This window comes from Polypterus senegalus, chromosome 4 (assembly GCF_016835505.1).
Source record: "Polypterus senegalus isolate Bchr_013 chromosome 4, ASM1683550v1, whole genome shotgun sequence".
NCBI lineage: Eukaryota > Metazoa > Chordata > Cladistia > Polypteriformes > Polypteridae > Polypterus > Polypterus senegalus.
The window spans coordinates 90,264,942-90,280,534 of NC_053157.1; the positions used below are offsets into that span (position 1 = coordinate 90,264,942).

Here is a 15,593-nt window from a genome sequence, read left to right on the forward strand (position 1 = left end):
CCCTGACATTTGTACTTTTGGTTATTTGTGAGTTAGCCATGAACAATTGAATGTGACTATTTCTGGAGCTTGCTGAAAGATCACGGAAACTCACAGACGACACGTAAGCCAAAGATATGTAAACAATACTGAAAATGATTAGTATCACATAAAATTATATAGTAAATGCATTTTAGTGTTATTTAATATTTATTAGAGTAAGTGCCTAGCATATCTTTAAAGTTATTTTTGGTAAAAAAGAAAAAAAAAAGGTCTGTGAGGTGTTGCATCGTAGATCTTAAACACTGTGCATTTGTCTGGTGAGCTGTCAATAATAAGTGAGCAGGCAAACCTCCTTGTGTTCAGCAGCAGAGGTACTGGTTCGCTCATACTTTTCCTTCACTGAATTGACATTGCAAATACCATTCCAGGTCTAGCTCTCAACTTTGAGACTTTCCCTGCATGGGTGCACCATAATGCCCCTAAAATCTGTTTCATCTTTTTCCTGCACATTTTCACCGCTAACTTTGTTTCACATGGCTTACCTGGGCTCAGTAGCAACTCAATTTGCCACACTTTTTCCCAGCTCCATGAGCCAGTAGCTCTGCCGACATCTGCGCACCAAGGCCAATGGATTCTTAGCACATGGAGAAGTGATAGTGGAGCTGCAAAGGTAGCAATCTCTCAGATGTCTCCTACTCAGATGTCCCCCCTAATGCTGCAACGGGCACTAACATCAACACTCTGCAGCAACTTTTCTGAAGAGCCAAAGAAGACTGTTACAGGGTGTTGCCAAGTCAGATGGTTGGTCTTCTTTTTGTCCCACTCCTGATACCACAGTGTAACAAGTATCAGAATTAATTATGTTGCACTTTCCATGGCTCTTTTAGGTGTTTGCTGTCATTAAAAGAACCACTCAGCACTGCAGTCTTATTGTTTTCAAAGGCTGGTGACAGAATACCAGCTCATACTGTACAATGGGTGACTCATCTTGGACTGATACAGCTTGTCAGTGCTGTTAATATTAAGAACTGTGAATGTTATTTTAACATGAATGTGAAGGGGTTACTGCACAGAGAAAACCATTTAATTCAAGTTCCACATATCAATTCAGTGATTGATCTTTTGATGTGATAAAGTAACTAAGTAAGAGGTGCAATGACTGATTTTATAACATGTCACATAATAATGTGACTTGTGCATAAACTGGAGTAAGAAATCATGATCAAAGATATTAAGGTAGGGTGGAGGATCATTGGGGGCTGTATCATGTTGAGGAGACTGACAGCCTGAGGGAAAAAAGCTATCATGTAACCTCAAAGATCTGGCTCTGACAAGGTAGTAAGTTTTTGCAGATGGTAAAAAGATGAAGAACCTACAAATGGGGTTAGAAGGGTCCAGCACAATGCAGCAGGCCTTACAAACAGAGTGTTTTGGAGAATATCTCTTTCAGAGAGGGAACAGGCACCCCGATAATATAATAACATCAACATTTATTTAAATAGCACATTTTCATACAACAATTTAGCTCAAAGTGCTTTACAAGATGACAAGAAAAAAAACAATTAAGATTAGGTAATAATATCAAAGAATAAGTACCGGTAAGAATAAAAAAGGTCATATGGCCAAAAGGGCAGAAAAACACAAAAAAACAGCCTCCAGTTAGGCTGGAGGAAAAAAAAAACAAAATCTGCAGGGGTTCCAAGTCATTTTACTTAATAAAAATGTTCCTAAATCAAACCTCTAGCTTTTCATGCTTCACATGATAGGATTTGATAAAGATGATTTCATAAACAGCTGAAACATCTGCCCTCATTCCATCTTCTTACCATTCTGCCTTGATCAGGTGTTGGTGGCACAGATTGCCACCACAGATGACCTGGGAAAATTGCCAGAAAATAGTGGAGATTAGTACAGATTGAGGATCCCTGAAGAATATAATTCTATGCCCATATAGCCTATTTGGAATACAACTGAAAAGTAGCTACAAAAATCTAAATAAAAATAATGAGTTTTTACCAGTTTTTTAAAATGTTCCACAATATTAGCCTGGCAAATTTCTAAAGGTAAAGAATTCCAGATTTTAGGTGCAAAACAGTAAAAGACCACTTCACCACTTCTTTTAAGCTTTTCTCTTAGAATTATAAGCAGACCTTCATTCAAAGATCTAAGGTTGCGACTTGGAGTGTAGGGGGACGGGCATTCCAAAATATAGGGTGGAGCAAGATTATTTAAGACTTTATAAACCCATTTGTAGCATTTTTAAATCAATTTTGAATGACACCGGTAATCAATGTAACAACTCTGTAACAGTTTTTTCTAGTTAAGATTCCTGCGGTGGGCTGGTGCCCTGCCCGGGGTTTGTTTCCTGCCTTGCTCCCTGTGTTGGCTGGGATTGGCTCCAGCAGACCCCCGTGACCCTGTAGTTAGGATGATGGATGGATAGTTAAGATTCTTGCTGCTGCATTTTGCACTAATTACAAATCATTTATGTCTTTTTTAGGTAGTCCTATTATGAGTGCATTAAATGAATTTAGTTGCCTAAAAACAAAAGCATGAATTAATTTTTCAGTGTCTTGTAAACTTATAAGAGGTCTAACTTTTGCTATATTCCTTAAGTGAAAAAATGTAGTCTTAAAGCAGGGTTTATACTTCATGTGGCACGTGCTCCTGTGTGCGCTTCTGCTACAAAAGCAGCGTACTGTTTATACTTGAGCGCGTATTTTACATAAATCTGGAAGAGTCCACCAGGTGGCAGTGTGAGATTTCATCACGTTGAGAAAACGTTCAGCTTCCCTGTGTTGTAAATCGCCTGAAACATCCAATAAATTCCAAGGAGACCATGCCACAATATCTCTGAAAAGAATGGATTTTTAATGATTACATCCATCAACCCAGGAATGCGCCCATTCCAGCATGCATCGGGTGCAAGGCAGAAACAATCCCTGGATGGGACATCAGCTCATCACAAGATGAACACAAGTACACACATACACTAGCGTCATTTTAGCATCACCAAATCACCAAGCCTGCATGACTTTAGAAAGAAACTGAAGCACGCTGTGGAAACCCACCAGGAAAACATGCAAACTCTAGGCAGGGAACACCAGGGATGTGACTCCCTGAGAGGCAGCAGGGATACACCTCTGCCACTGTGCCACCCCCACATGTGTAATTATTAACAGTATTCATTATTTAAATTAACAATTTATCTGTAAAAAGCAATATGCATACTTTAATGCATTTCATCATGAAATTGGTATCAAGTATAAATGTGCAGAGAGCTGGAATATCATACATTTAATCTGTTCTGTGTGGCAATTGCTCCTTGCCACTGTTGTCAGCATAGGAGGAAGCCCCAGAAACACGTAGTGATTTACAGTTGGGTCGGTTTTAAGATTACGTTTACAACGGTCTACTTTAATCACAAAATAAACTACAAGATTAAAGTGGAAATTTTGAGATTAAAGCCACAAAATAGACCTTTTCACTGTGTCCCTAATTTTTGTTTCTCTGTGGCTCAAATACACTGCCTTACACTCTGATGTGGCACAGAAGATGGTATGTGAGACCTTTACAATGTATCAAGTCATTACAAAGAGGAATCTGCAACGCTTAAACATAAGAGCACCACAGATACATTTGAATGTCAGCATTTTGCTTCACCATATCAAACCATTCATCAAAGATTGAAGCACGCACATTGATCTTGTAAGATCTGCAAAGCAGCTTGCTGTCACATGGTAATAGTAAACAGAGACTCTACGTAAAGTTCCAACTGGAACACACTGCTTCCCCTGATTTTTTGCAGGCACTGCAACTTGTGTACACGTTGTGTTACTTTCTAAAGATATGCTCAGAGGATGCGCCAAATGAACGTTGGGAACACATGGCAGCAATGATGTATGTGCGTACACATTCAGAGTGTGAAGTATAAACCGTTCCTTGGTAATCTGGTGAATGTGTGATTTAAAGTTTAAGTCTGAGTTGATGATTACCCCTAAATTCTTTGCCTCCATCCTAATTTTTAAACCTAAGCGATAATTTTTATTTCTAATATCCATGCTATATTGATGTTTGAGAGTCACTAAGATTTGTTTTTTTTGTTATTTAATTTGAGACAGTTTTTACTCATCCACTGATACTGATAAGACATTGGATCAGAGAGTCAAGAGTGCCAGGGACATTGGGCACTATAGAGAAATAAAGCTGTGTATCATCTGCATAGCTGTGGTCTCTCATCTCACCTTGTGCTTTGAGATCATTTGACCTAATGGAAGCATGTAGAATGAAAAGAGCTTGGACCCAGAATAAATCCTTGTGGTACACCATATACAATATCATGTGTCTGCGAAGTAGAATTAAATTACCACTACTAACAAAGAAATGTCTATCTGTTAAGTAATATTGAAACCAATTTAAGACAATGCCAGAGAGGCCCACTCACTGTCTAAGGCGATTTATAAGAATAGTGCTCTGTGGTGTCAAATGCTGTACTCAAATCTAGGAGAACAAGAACAGATATATGGCCTCTGTCCACATTAATTTGGAAATCATTTACTACTTTAACCTGCATAGTTTATGTACTATGGTTTGTTCTAAAACCTGACTGAAATTTACCCCCTGCTCGCTTTGCTCGCCAACCCCCCTTGCCTGCCCTATAAGCCAGCCAATTCGCGTCTCTGCCGCTGGTGTTGTGAAGAGGGGGGCTGAACACACCCAAGGGAGATGCGGTCACTCCTCCAAAACCCCCTCTAAAACAGTGATACAATGGGAAACAAATACAGTTTTTTTACCTCCTCTTTGCTGAATCAGCTGCTGCAGTGCCACATGATCTGGATCTTGTGCGGCGTTTCAAACATTTAAAAGCCTGTACATCAGCTGTCTTTGTCATCTACTCTTTGTCTTTTATTTCTGGCCCTGGGCGTGGTTAAATCTGTTGGCACAAAGTCAAATCTCACGGGATGCGAGTTCCTAGTATTTTTTAGTTTATAATTTATAAACGGAATAAGAATCTGAAAATCTAACAACATCACATTAAAGTTCGATAAATTCTGAAAAGAAAGACATAAAACTGTTGCACAAAATCATTGCACTTTTAGGCTTAGGATTTTATATATATAAAATAGATGTTATATTCATTAAGCTGCTGAATGACTACCTTTTCTAGAATTTTACTTAAGAAAAGCACATTAGAAATTGCTCTATAATTGTCAAAGAGGAGTCAAGATTACTTTTCTTAAAGCAGACAGTAATATTTCATAGTGGACTATCAGTTTAGTTTCTCTCCATTTTCTTTTTTTTTGATTTTATTAAAATCATATCACATTCCAAACAAATGAATCAATTTTTACAAAAATAGGATTGAAAACAAATCAATCTCCACCCCTGAGTTTGTCTCCATTTACACTCAGCTCCCCGGCAGGTTCGCTTTAAATCAGACACTCTTTGAGTCTTCCTATGTATAATAGTGCAGGGGGATTTCTTAGCTGTCTTTTCAGGGGTCACTATGTCTACTGCAACTCTTACTTAGCATTAAAAATTTCCACCTTATTATTTATACTCTTAGTATTATTAAGGTAAGTACTACAATCTGACTGATTGTTTAGAATATTAGCAAACATCGAGGCTGTAGATGTATCAAAATAATGTTTTTTAACAATGTAATTATTGTTAGTTGTAAATATATATTGCTGGTATATAAATATTGTAAAGTTTCTACATTAAATAATATGCAAAAATGGTCCAAAATACTGATAACCACTACCTACCTCACATCAACTTTTAATCCTTTTGAAATCACTAAATCCAGTGTATGTTCTACCTTATGTGCGGGTTAGCTGACATGCTGACTCAAATCAAACAAGTGCAGTACGTTGTCTTGCTTTTGGGTTACACTGGTTTAACCTGTCATAGTTCGTTGTTATTATATATACTAAGCCTGAGAATTCCTCAATGAAAGATGCATTATACTTTGGAGGTCTATAAATGGATAACACTAGAATCGCTGAAGTTTATGATTTTTTTTGTCGTCCCTGACCTCCTTAAATTTTCCTGACATATGCCAAGAAGCTTGTACCTCCTTATCACTGTGCTGACAGCAAACTTTTAAACAAGTATGCTTTTATTCAAGAATAAAACTGAACAAAAAGACATTGCTCAATTGACATGCTGGTTAAGCCCAACTATCAGCTGGTACAAAGTAAAAGAAATTCTCATACAGGTGTGTTTACGCGTTTTATTTTTAACCAGTTGTCACAGTGGTAATGCAGTTCTGTCTCAGATGGTACAATGGAAAGGCTACTGCTTAGCAACCTCAAGATAATAGGTTCAAATCTCTTGTTGTCCCTGCATTTAGTGCTTTGAGTAGTGAGCTGCAATTATTATTATTATATATTAAACACATATATTAGATGTGAGTCTGTAACATCCTGTGTAAATGTATAGTACTTGTAAAAGTTAGGGGCGGCACAGTGGCGCAGTGGGTAGCGCTGCTGCCTCGCATTTTGGAGACCTGGGTGGAGTTTGAATGTTCTCCCCGTGTCTGTGTGCCCTGCGGTGGGCTGGCGCCCTGCCTGGGGTTTGTTTCCTGCCTTGCGCCCTGTGTTGGCTGGGATTGGCTCCAGCAGACCCCCATGACCCTGTAGTTAGGATATAGCGGTTTGGATAATGGATGGATGAATGTAAAAGTTAGAGCTGAATGAATAAAAGCAGACATACAAACGCAGCTCAATCATTTCTTCTTGGTGTCTAGTTGAGCAAACAAACACTGCAATGTCTATGGTGGATGTTACTTTTACTTGCACACAGATATTCACATCAACATGTCATTTGAATGACTTTTTATTCAGTTTTATTTTTGAATTCTTGAACAAAATGGAATTTGATAGATTTTTCTATTCAGTTTTATTGTTGTATTCTTGAATTAAACTAAATTTGAACATGTCAATTGAGCAATTTATTTTTTCTTTGGTTTTATTCTTGAATAAAAGCATACTTGTTTTGCTACACCTTTTATGAAAGTGTTTATTGGATATTTGGGTTTCAGTCTTTACATATTCTACACTTCACGTCAATATTATGTCATTATTACTATAACATCCATCCATCCATCCATCCATCCATCTTCTTCCGCTTATCCGAGGTCGGTTCGCGGGGGCAGCAGCTTTAGCAGAGAGGCCCAGACTTCCCTCTCCCCGACCACTTCTTCTAGCTCTTCCAGGAGAATCCCAAGGCATTCCCAGGCCAGCCGGGAGACATAGTCCCTCCAGCGTGTCCTGGGTCTTCCCCGGGGCCTCCTCCCGGTTGGACGTGCACCTCACCAGGGAGGCGTCCAGGAGGCATCCTGATTAGATGCCCGAGCCACCTCATCTGACTCCTCTCGATGCGGAGGAGCAGTGGTTCTACTCTGTGCCCCTCCTGGATGACTGAGCTTCTCACCCTATCTTTAAGGGAAAGCCCAGACACCCTGCGGAGGAAACTCATTTCAGCCACTTGTATTCGCGATCTCGTTCGTTCGGGAACGAAAGAACCATGACCATAGGTGAGGGTAGGAACGTAGATTGACTGGTAAACTGAGAGCTTTGCCTTACGGCTCAGCTCCTTTTTCACCATGACAGACCGATGCAGAGCCCGCATCATTGCAGATGCCGCACCGATCTCATCCGCCTGTCGATCTCATGCTCCATTCTTCCCTCACTCGTGAATAAGACCCCAAGATACTTGAACTCCAAATTGTGGCAGGATCTCGCCTCCAACCCTGAGAGGGCACTCCACCCTTTTCTGGCTGAGGACCATGGTCTCGGATTTGGAAGTGCTGATTTCCATCCCAGCCGCTTCACACTCAGCTGCAAACCGATTCAGAGAGAGCTGAACATCACGGCCTGATGAAGCAAACAGGACAACATCATCTGCAAAAAGCAGTGACCCAATCCTAAGTCCACCAAACCGGACCACCTCAACACCCTGGCTGTGCCTAGAAATTCTGTCCATAAAAGTTATGAATGGAATCGGTGACAAAGGGCAGCCCTGGTGGAGTCCAACTCTCACTGGAAATGGGTTTGACTTACTGCTGGCAATGCGGACCAAGCTCTGACACTGGTTGTACAGGGACCGAACAGCCCTTATCAGGGGGTCCAGTACCCCATACTTTTGATGCACCCCCTACAGGATTCCCTGAGGGACTCGGTCGAATGCCTTTTCTAAGTCTACAAAACACATGTAGACTGGTTGGGCAAACTCCCATGCACCCTCCAGGACTCTGCCAAGGGTGTAGAGCTGGTCCACTGTTCCGCGACCAGGATGAAAACCACACTGTTCCTCCTGAATTAGAAGTTCGACTATCCGACGGACCCTCCTCTCCAGAACCCCTGAATAGTCTTTTCCAGGGAGGCTGAGGAGTGTGATCCCTCTGTAGTTGGAACACACCCTCTGGTCCCCCTTCTTAAAGAGGGGGACCACCACCCCAGTCTGCCAATCCAGAGGCATCGTCCCCGATGTCTGTGCAATGTTGCAGAGATGTGTCAACCAAGGCAGTCCTACAACATCCAGAGCCCAGACTTCAGTCCCAGAGATGGGGGAACCCACCTCCGAGTCCCCAGGCTGTGCTTCCTCATTGGAAGGCATGTTAGTGGGATTGAGGAGGTCTTAGAAGTACTCCCCCCACCGACCCACAACGTTTCGAGTCGAGGTCAGCAGCGCACCATTCCCACCATATACAGTGTTGACACTGCACTGCTTCCCCCTCCTGAGACGCAGGACGGTGGACCAGAATCTCCTCAAAGCCATCCAAAAGTCGCTCTCCATGGCCTCCCCAAACTCCTCTCATGTCCGAGTTTTTGCCTCAGCAACCACCAAAGCCGCATTCCGCTTGGCCTGTCAGTAACTATTAGCTGCCTCCAGAGTCCCACAGGACAAAAGGGTCCGGTAGGACTGTTTCTTCAGCTTGACAGCATCCCTCACCGCCAGTGTCCACCAACGGGTTTGGGAATTGCCGCCATGACAGGCACCGACCACCTTATGGTCGCAGCTCTGGTCAGCTGCCTCAACAATAGAGGCACGGAACATGGCCCATTCGGACTCAATGTCCCCCACCTCCCTCGGGATGTGGTCGATGTTCTGCCGGAGGTGGGAGTTGAAGCTGCTTCTGACAGGGGACTCTGCCAGACGTTCCCAGCAGACCTGCACAACATGTTTGGGCCTACCGGACCTTATCGGCATCCTCCCCCACCATCGACGCCAACTCACCACCAGGTGGTGATAAGTTGACAGCTCCGCCCCTCTCTTCACCCGAGTGTCCAAGACATGTGTCTGCAAGTCTGACGACACAACCACAAAGTTGATCATCGAACTGAGGCCTAGGGTGTCCTGGTGCCAAGTGCACATATGAACACCCCTATGCTTGAACATGTTGTTCGTTATGGACAATCCGTGATGAGCACAGAAGTCCAATAACTATAACATATGAAAGCATTTTCTGTTTCAGCTGTGTGTTCAGCTTTTCTTGATTTGCATTTCCTCTGTCATTCTATATTTATACAGATCGTTGTAGACACAGAACACACATGAAATGTATGTATTTCAAATCACTGTATTTCATTACCTATATAATTCCTTACCAATGCATTGCCAGATAAACACTTCAACACAGACTTCAGGTTTGAGGAGTGAAGCATGGTGCTGCCTTCATCTGACTGAATGGGGCTGAGGGGTGTAGCAGGCTGTGTTTGGCTAATCCACGCTTTTGCAAAATAAAAGCAGGCTATTAGCACAGTGATAATGAGCTATGAGCTTCTTGGCATATGTCAGGAAAATTAGGGGGGTCAGTGTCAACGGAAAAAATTATAAACTTCAGGAATTCTAGTGTTAATATGAGAGACTTCAAGACTCTTTCAATAATAACAGGAATGTACTCAAAAGATGTGAAAATACCAAAACTAGCATTTTTACAGTTTAATCGGCTTGAGTAAATACCTGCTAAACCGACACCATTTTTGCCTTGGTGAACTGAATGAGCAAAGCTGTAATTCGGAGGTGCTGCTTCAGTTACTACTGTTACACCATCTGAGCTGAGCCATGTTTCACTTGGTGAGAGCAAGTCAATTTTCCTATCACTGATAAGATTGTTAATGTAAAAGGTTTTTCTGGTTAATGCTTGTGAAAATGAAATGCCTTGAAACAGGAAGAGGTTTGGGGCAGCCTCCCATATATGTACTTAAATAAGGCTGCAAAATTGATGAATAGGTAGTATAGTAGTGTACAGATTTGAGTCCAAAACAGAACTGAGAGGTGAAGGAGGTTGTCTGGGTTTTCAGATAGGTCGGCGGACCAGATGTCATGGGGACCGGAACCAGTGATGTCATTGGACCTAGGCAGAATTTCCCATATTTGGCCTGCAGAAATAACAGAGAGAGGGTTAGGCCTAGGGTGGAGTTACCCTCTTTTGGTCCTTCTAGCTGCCTCCCATGTGCAAGTGTGTGACAAGCCCCCCTTCTTAGCCCAGATCTATCAGGTTGGTCGTTTCTGGCCGAGAGGTTGTGACTCCAAGAAAGAGCATCGGCATTGGCTTGCAGGACATCCTGGTGATAACTTGTATGGCTGCACCTCGTGACTCGCAGGTGTGATTCCTTGTGTAAGGCCATCTACTGGAAAGGTGCACAGTCTGTTACTCGTGATCCAAGATGGCATCAACTTTAGAGCATCATGGTTGCACTGTACCCCAACCCTTCAGGTAGCCTAAATATTTGGCTTCTATTAATCCAAAGAAACATTTTTGCTTCAGGAAGTTGAAATGGGTGTTCTCAGACTATCACTCCGGGTTCTGTAACAATGTCTAGTGCAATCAGGGAGGTTCGTCCAGGTTTCTCACTCACTACCTCCGGTTCAAACAGAATAATTGTTTCTAGTTCCTGTCATTGATGGGCAGTCAGATTAGGACCGAAGTTAAGGTCTAATTTATGAGTGAAGATTGAATGGGGCTGTCCGGTGGGGGGATTGGGATGCCTTTCCTTCCATTGTTTCAGCAGAATCACATGATAAACTTGCTCGCTCAGTCGACGATTTGGTTGTTTTACCAAATAATTGACAAGCCTCTTCCTCTAATTAACTTTGTAAAGGCCTTGCCAATGTGCCAGTAGCTTAGAATGGGAGGTAGGAACAAGCACCGTGACACAATCTCCTGGGCGGAACTCCCCCAGAGACATGCCACAATCATGGCATAGAATCTGAGTTACTGTGCCTTTTCCATGTGAGATTTGAGAATGGGTCTGATTTTTGTGAATCTATCGCATAATTGTGTGATCTATTCTAATATATTTGTTGAAGGGAAAGCCTCTTCCTCTCAGTGTTCTTTTAGAATATCTAATATGCCCCGGGGCTGCGGTCCATACAATAATTCAAATGGTGAGAACCCCGTGGAGGCTTGTGGGACTTCCTGATATGCAAAAAGAACAAGGGTGAGGAACTCATTCCAGTTCCTCCCATCCTCATTGACAACCATACGAAGCATCTCTTTGAGGGTCTGATTAAATCGCTCCACTAGACCATCGGTTTGAGGATGATACACCAAGGTCTTTAAGTGTTTTATCTTCAGTAACTTGGCCGACTCGCGTGAAGACCCCTACCAATTCCTATGCAAAAGCTTTAGATGTCGCTGAGCACAATGGAACAGTTTCAGGATATCGAGTTGCATAATCTACTACAACCATTACATTTTTATGTTCCCTGGCCAAGGGCTCTAGGAGTCCCAACAGGACACCCCGATACGTTTGAATGGGATATCAATAAGGGGTAAGGGAAATAGAGGAGCGTGTTCCCTCTTAGGAATCTGCCACAATTGACATTCCAGGTAGGACATGCAAAATTCGGCAGACCTCCTCATTAATTCCCGGCCAAAAAATCGGAGTTTGATACGCTCTGGAGTCTTTTTGGGGCCCAGGTGGGCTCCCAGGAGGTGGGTATGTGCGATTTCACAGACTTGTTGTTGGTAAGTCCGTGGAACTAACGGCAGGGGGACCGTACCTCCCCCTTGTGTTCAGCAACCCTATAGAGAAGGTCATTATTTAACACAAAGTGAGGTCCCTGTAGCATAGGATGCTGCATGCAATAGTCATCTACTAGAACAACTGCATTTTTTGAAAATTTAAGGGAATCATCATTCTATTGCTCTCTTTTGAAAGAGTCTGGAGTCTGCTTAAATTGAAAGTGCAGTTGTGTAAGAGTATTGGAGGCAACTTCAAAGGGTGTGGTTTCCTCCCGGGTTGCCGCAGCAGGTGGAGATGATGTCACTGTTATAGGCCGATCTCCGTCTCTCCTCTGACTGAGAACGTGGCATGGAGGCAGCTGAGGATGCAGTTTCAGCGTCCATTACCAGGCACAATTTGTTTAGGAGTGGTGAGGGTTAAACCACTTTTACTATCTGCCTGCTGTCCCGGAGCACCCCCACCTTTATCAAAGGGATTTCCCTTTGTGGGGTTCAGCGGAGAGCTCCCTTTTCTTGGGAACCCATAGTAAGTCCCCAATGTGTTCCCTTTCGTGCCTGGCTCTAGTTCCGTAGGCACCTTGTCCACATGCCCAGTGGTCTAGGCTAGACCCCTGGATCAAAGTGCATCCTGGGTTCCCTTTGCTCACAATGACTGTCTCCTACCCGGCAACTCAAGAACGGTACTCTCCCACCTGGTTCCTTAAGGACTGAAGGTGCTGATTGTGTGTCAAGGTTTCCTTCTGGTTTGGCTCCTAATTTCACAAGGAGGCAAACATCCTGCCAACTATGCCAATGTAAAAATGAAATGCCTTGACACAGGAAGACGTTTGGGGCAGCCACCCGTATACTTGAAGAAGGCTGCAAAATTGATGAATAGGTAGTACAGTAGTGTACAGATTTGAGTCCAAAACATAACTGAGAGCTGAAGGAGGTTGACTGGCTTTTAAGGCAGGTCAGCGGAAGTGACGTCATAGGGACCAGAACCAGAAGTGACATCTTTGGGGCCAGAACCAGAACTGACTAATTTGGGGGCCGGAACCGGAAGTGATGTCATCGGACCCAGGCAGAATTTCCAGTGTTTGGTCTGCAGTGATAACAGAGAGAGGGATAGTGCACCCCAACACCTCCTAGCCAGGTGTGGGATTACCTTCGTTTGGTCCTTCTAGTTGCTGCCCATGCACACATGTGCGACATGCTGTAATGTTTAGCAGAGCCACATTTAAGGTCTCGGAAAAACAGGGCTCATTCGAAGTGTTATGACAGCTTAAAATAGGAATAAACTTGTTCTTGCTAATGCCGCTTCATGCACATGTTTTTTTTTTATCTAAAATCTGTTGTTAAAATTCTAATACAATGCACATCTATATGTGAAATGGTAAATAAATTATTTGCATCTATACCGCTTTATCCAGGTTTTTCAGTTAGACTATGGATAGTTATTATAGTGCTAATACAGTGCACATCTAACAGTGAGCTAACTACAGAATTATCACATCCCAAAACGGAATTATAGAAAACAATGGGACTAAAATTACATAGTCGGGAAAAACAAATTACCTTTGAGATGTCGTCGGAGAGGACCCGGGCGCTGAATGTGTCAGGGTGCAGACCATCTCATCTGAAGAAACAGTCTTTCCCAGAAAAGATCCCAGTTGTCCACGCAGCTGATGTTTCATCTCTTGAATAAGACCTTCAAGCAATTGTTTAAGGACAATAGTCGACTGTAGGCTTCACTCGACCTAATAACCAACAGCAAAGGACCTGAAATGATGATTCCTGCAGCTGGGGTTCTCTCTTTCGTGGCTTGGATTAGTGCTGTGAAGTCCACCTTTAAAACCTCCAACTGTCAATATTTATTGTTATTTATGCCTGTATGGAATACGACAGTTCCTATAGCCCTGTACTTGTCCTTCTCAAAGACTGTTGGTGCTGTTCGTGTGATGTCTCGAACTTGTGCACTGGGAAAAGAAGAAAAAAAAGATTTATTTTTACATTATTGAGGTTGCATATAATTGAATCCCTGATAACAAGTACATCACCAAGGTCTGCCAGCACTGTTTGAGGGTCAAAGGAGATGTGGATTTTGACGCCAGACTGAGCTAACAGAGGTGTTCTGGCCTTGAGCCACTGCCTGCAATGTTCAAACAGCCAGGTTCCATCATCATAGTCATGTCAAGTATGAGTGGGTGTAAAACTCACTTTGCCTAGTGAGCAGGTGACACGCCGTGGGGTTGATGTAGACATGTGCAGAGACGTTGCCTCAATCTCAGCTTCAAAGGAGGTAACTTTTTGCAGGTGAGCTTTAAGATCCCCAAGTTATTTCTGTCTGGCAAGGAGTTGCTAAATCTGAATCTCAAGGGCTCAGGATTCTTAGGTAACACATTTCAGCTTACAGTCAGCCACCTTCCACTTCCAATTCAGTCCTAGGAAAGAATGGGAGATAAAGAGAGGTTAGTACTCCTATGTGGAACTCCTACCCACTGAACTCTCTATTTTCTGTAGCTTGTTGAGGTCAGACATTTTACAATTCCCATACCAGACGGTAATGCATTTGATCAGAACACTCTTAATGGTGTTTCTGTAAAATTTGGGTAAGAATGGGAAACAGGAAGCTCACTCGCTTCAGATGCTTCAAATACTGTAGTCTCTGCTGAGCATTCTTAGCAAGGAAGTGGTATTGTGAGGTCCTCAGTTATGTGCACTGGGGTGTAGTCAGGGTGTTTTTTTTTCCTGATGCCAAAATTTAATTCTTTAGTCTTATCAGTGCTGAGTGATATATTTTTGTCTTTGCACCAAATGGTCAGCTATTCCACTTCCTGTTTAAATGCTGATTTATCATCCATGAATATCAATCCTAGTACAGTACATATGTGAACTTTGAGCTGTGCTATACAAGATAGGGGCATGTACTTAACACCATGTTAATTTTTCAGATAAAAATTGTTACTAATGGTTTGTGTTTTCAAATGCTTGGTTAGGGATTTTGCTTTGTTGTATTGGTATTGAAATGAAGCCCAATATATCAGGCTTCAGATTCTTTTTTGTGGTATAGTTTTGGTCACTCATTCTTGTTATCATTCTGGTTAAAGATTTTTCCTTGGTTTTCTCCTGTCTATTACCTGAGCCCTATTTAAAATATTTTATCTTTCTCCTGATCTATTCTCTAAGTTTTTTCCATCTTGGGTTGATTTCTCAAATTTCTCAGATATCTCATAATGGGCAGAAAAATAATATTAAATATATTTAAGACATCCAAATGCTCTGGACTTTTTAAAGATATCTTCAAATGTACTGTATTCTGTACAGTAATATTTGTGAAAAGTACATTTTTAGATTTTTCACGAGGCATGAAACCCATTTTGGAGTATCCTAAATTAAATCGTTATGCATTCAATTATATCATGAGGGTATTATGAGAATTTTTAAAATAACTGTGTAATTAAGGATATCACAAGTAATTTCAATATGTCTTAAAATAACAGGAAGCCACATTGAAAACAGAAAAAACTGTATAGGATGCAGTTTTGATTTACCTTATATGACATTTCAGAAATCTTAAGATATGCACAGGGGTATTCTGAGATATCTCAAAATTTATTTCAGAGATCCAAAGGTGTCCGGGATATCATTTTCA

The 15,593-nt window shown here is 42.1% G+C and overlaps 1 protein-coding gene and 1 long non-coding RNA gene across 2 annotated transcripts in view; one reads left to right on the forward strand and one right to left on the reverse strand.

Annotated features, from left to right (window-relative positions):
* enpp6 (ectonucleotide pyrophosphatase/phosphodiesterase 6) overlaps positions 1 to 15,593 on the forward strand; it is a 137,988-nt gene that overhangs the window by 26,291 nt on the left and 96,104 nt on the right. The gene's annotated exons all lie outside the window — the stretch shown is intronic.
* LOC120527525 lies at positions 1,681 to 15,579 on the reverse strand. The gene is made up of 4 exons (XR_005633353.1): positions 15,493 to 15,579; positions 14,159 to 14,382; positions 13,517 to 13,917; positions 1,681 to 1,858 (listed from the first exon to the last, which is right to left on the reverse strand). It is a non-coding gene; the product is annotated as an uncharacterized LOC120527525 (long non-coding RNA).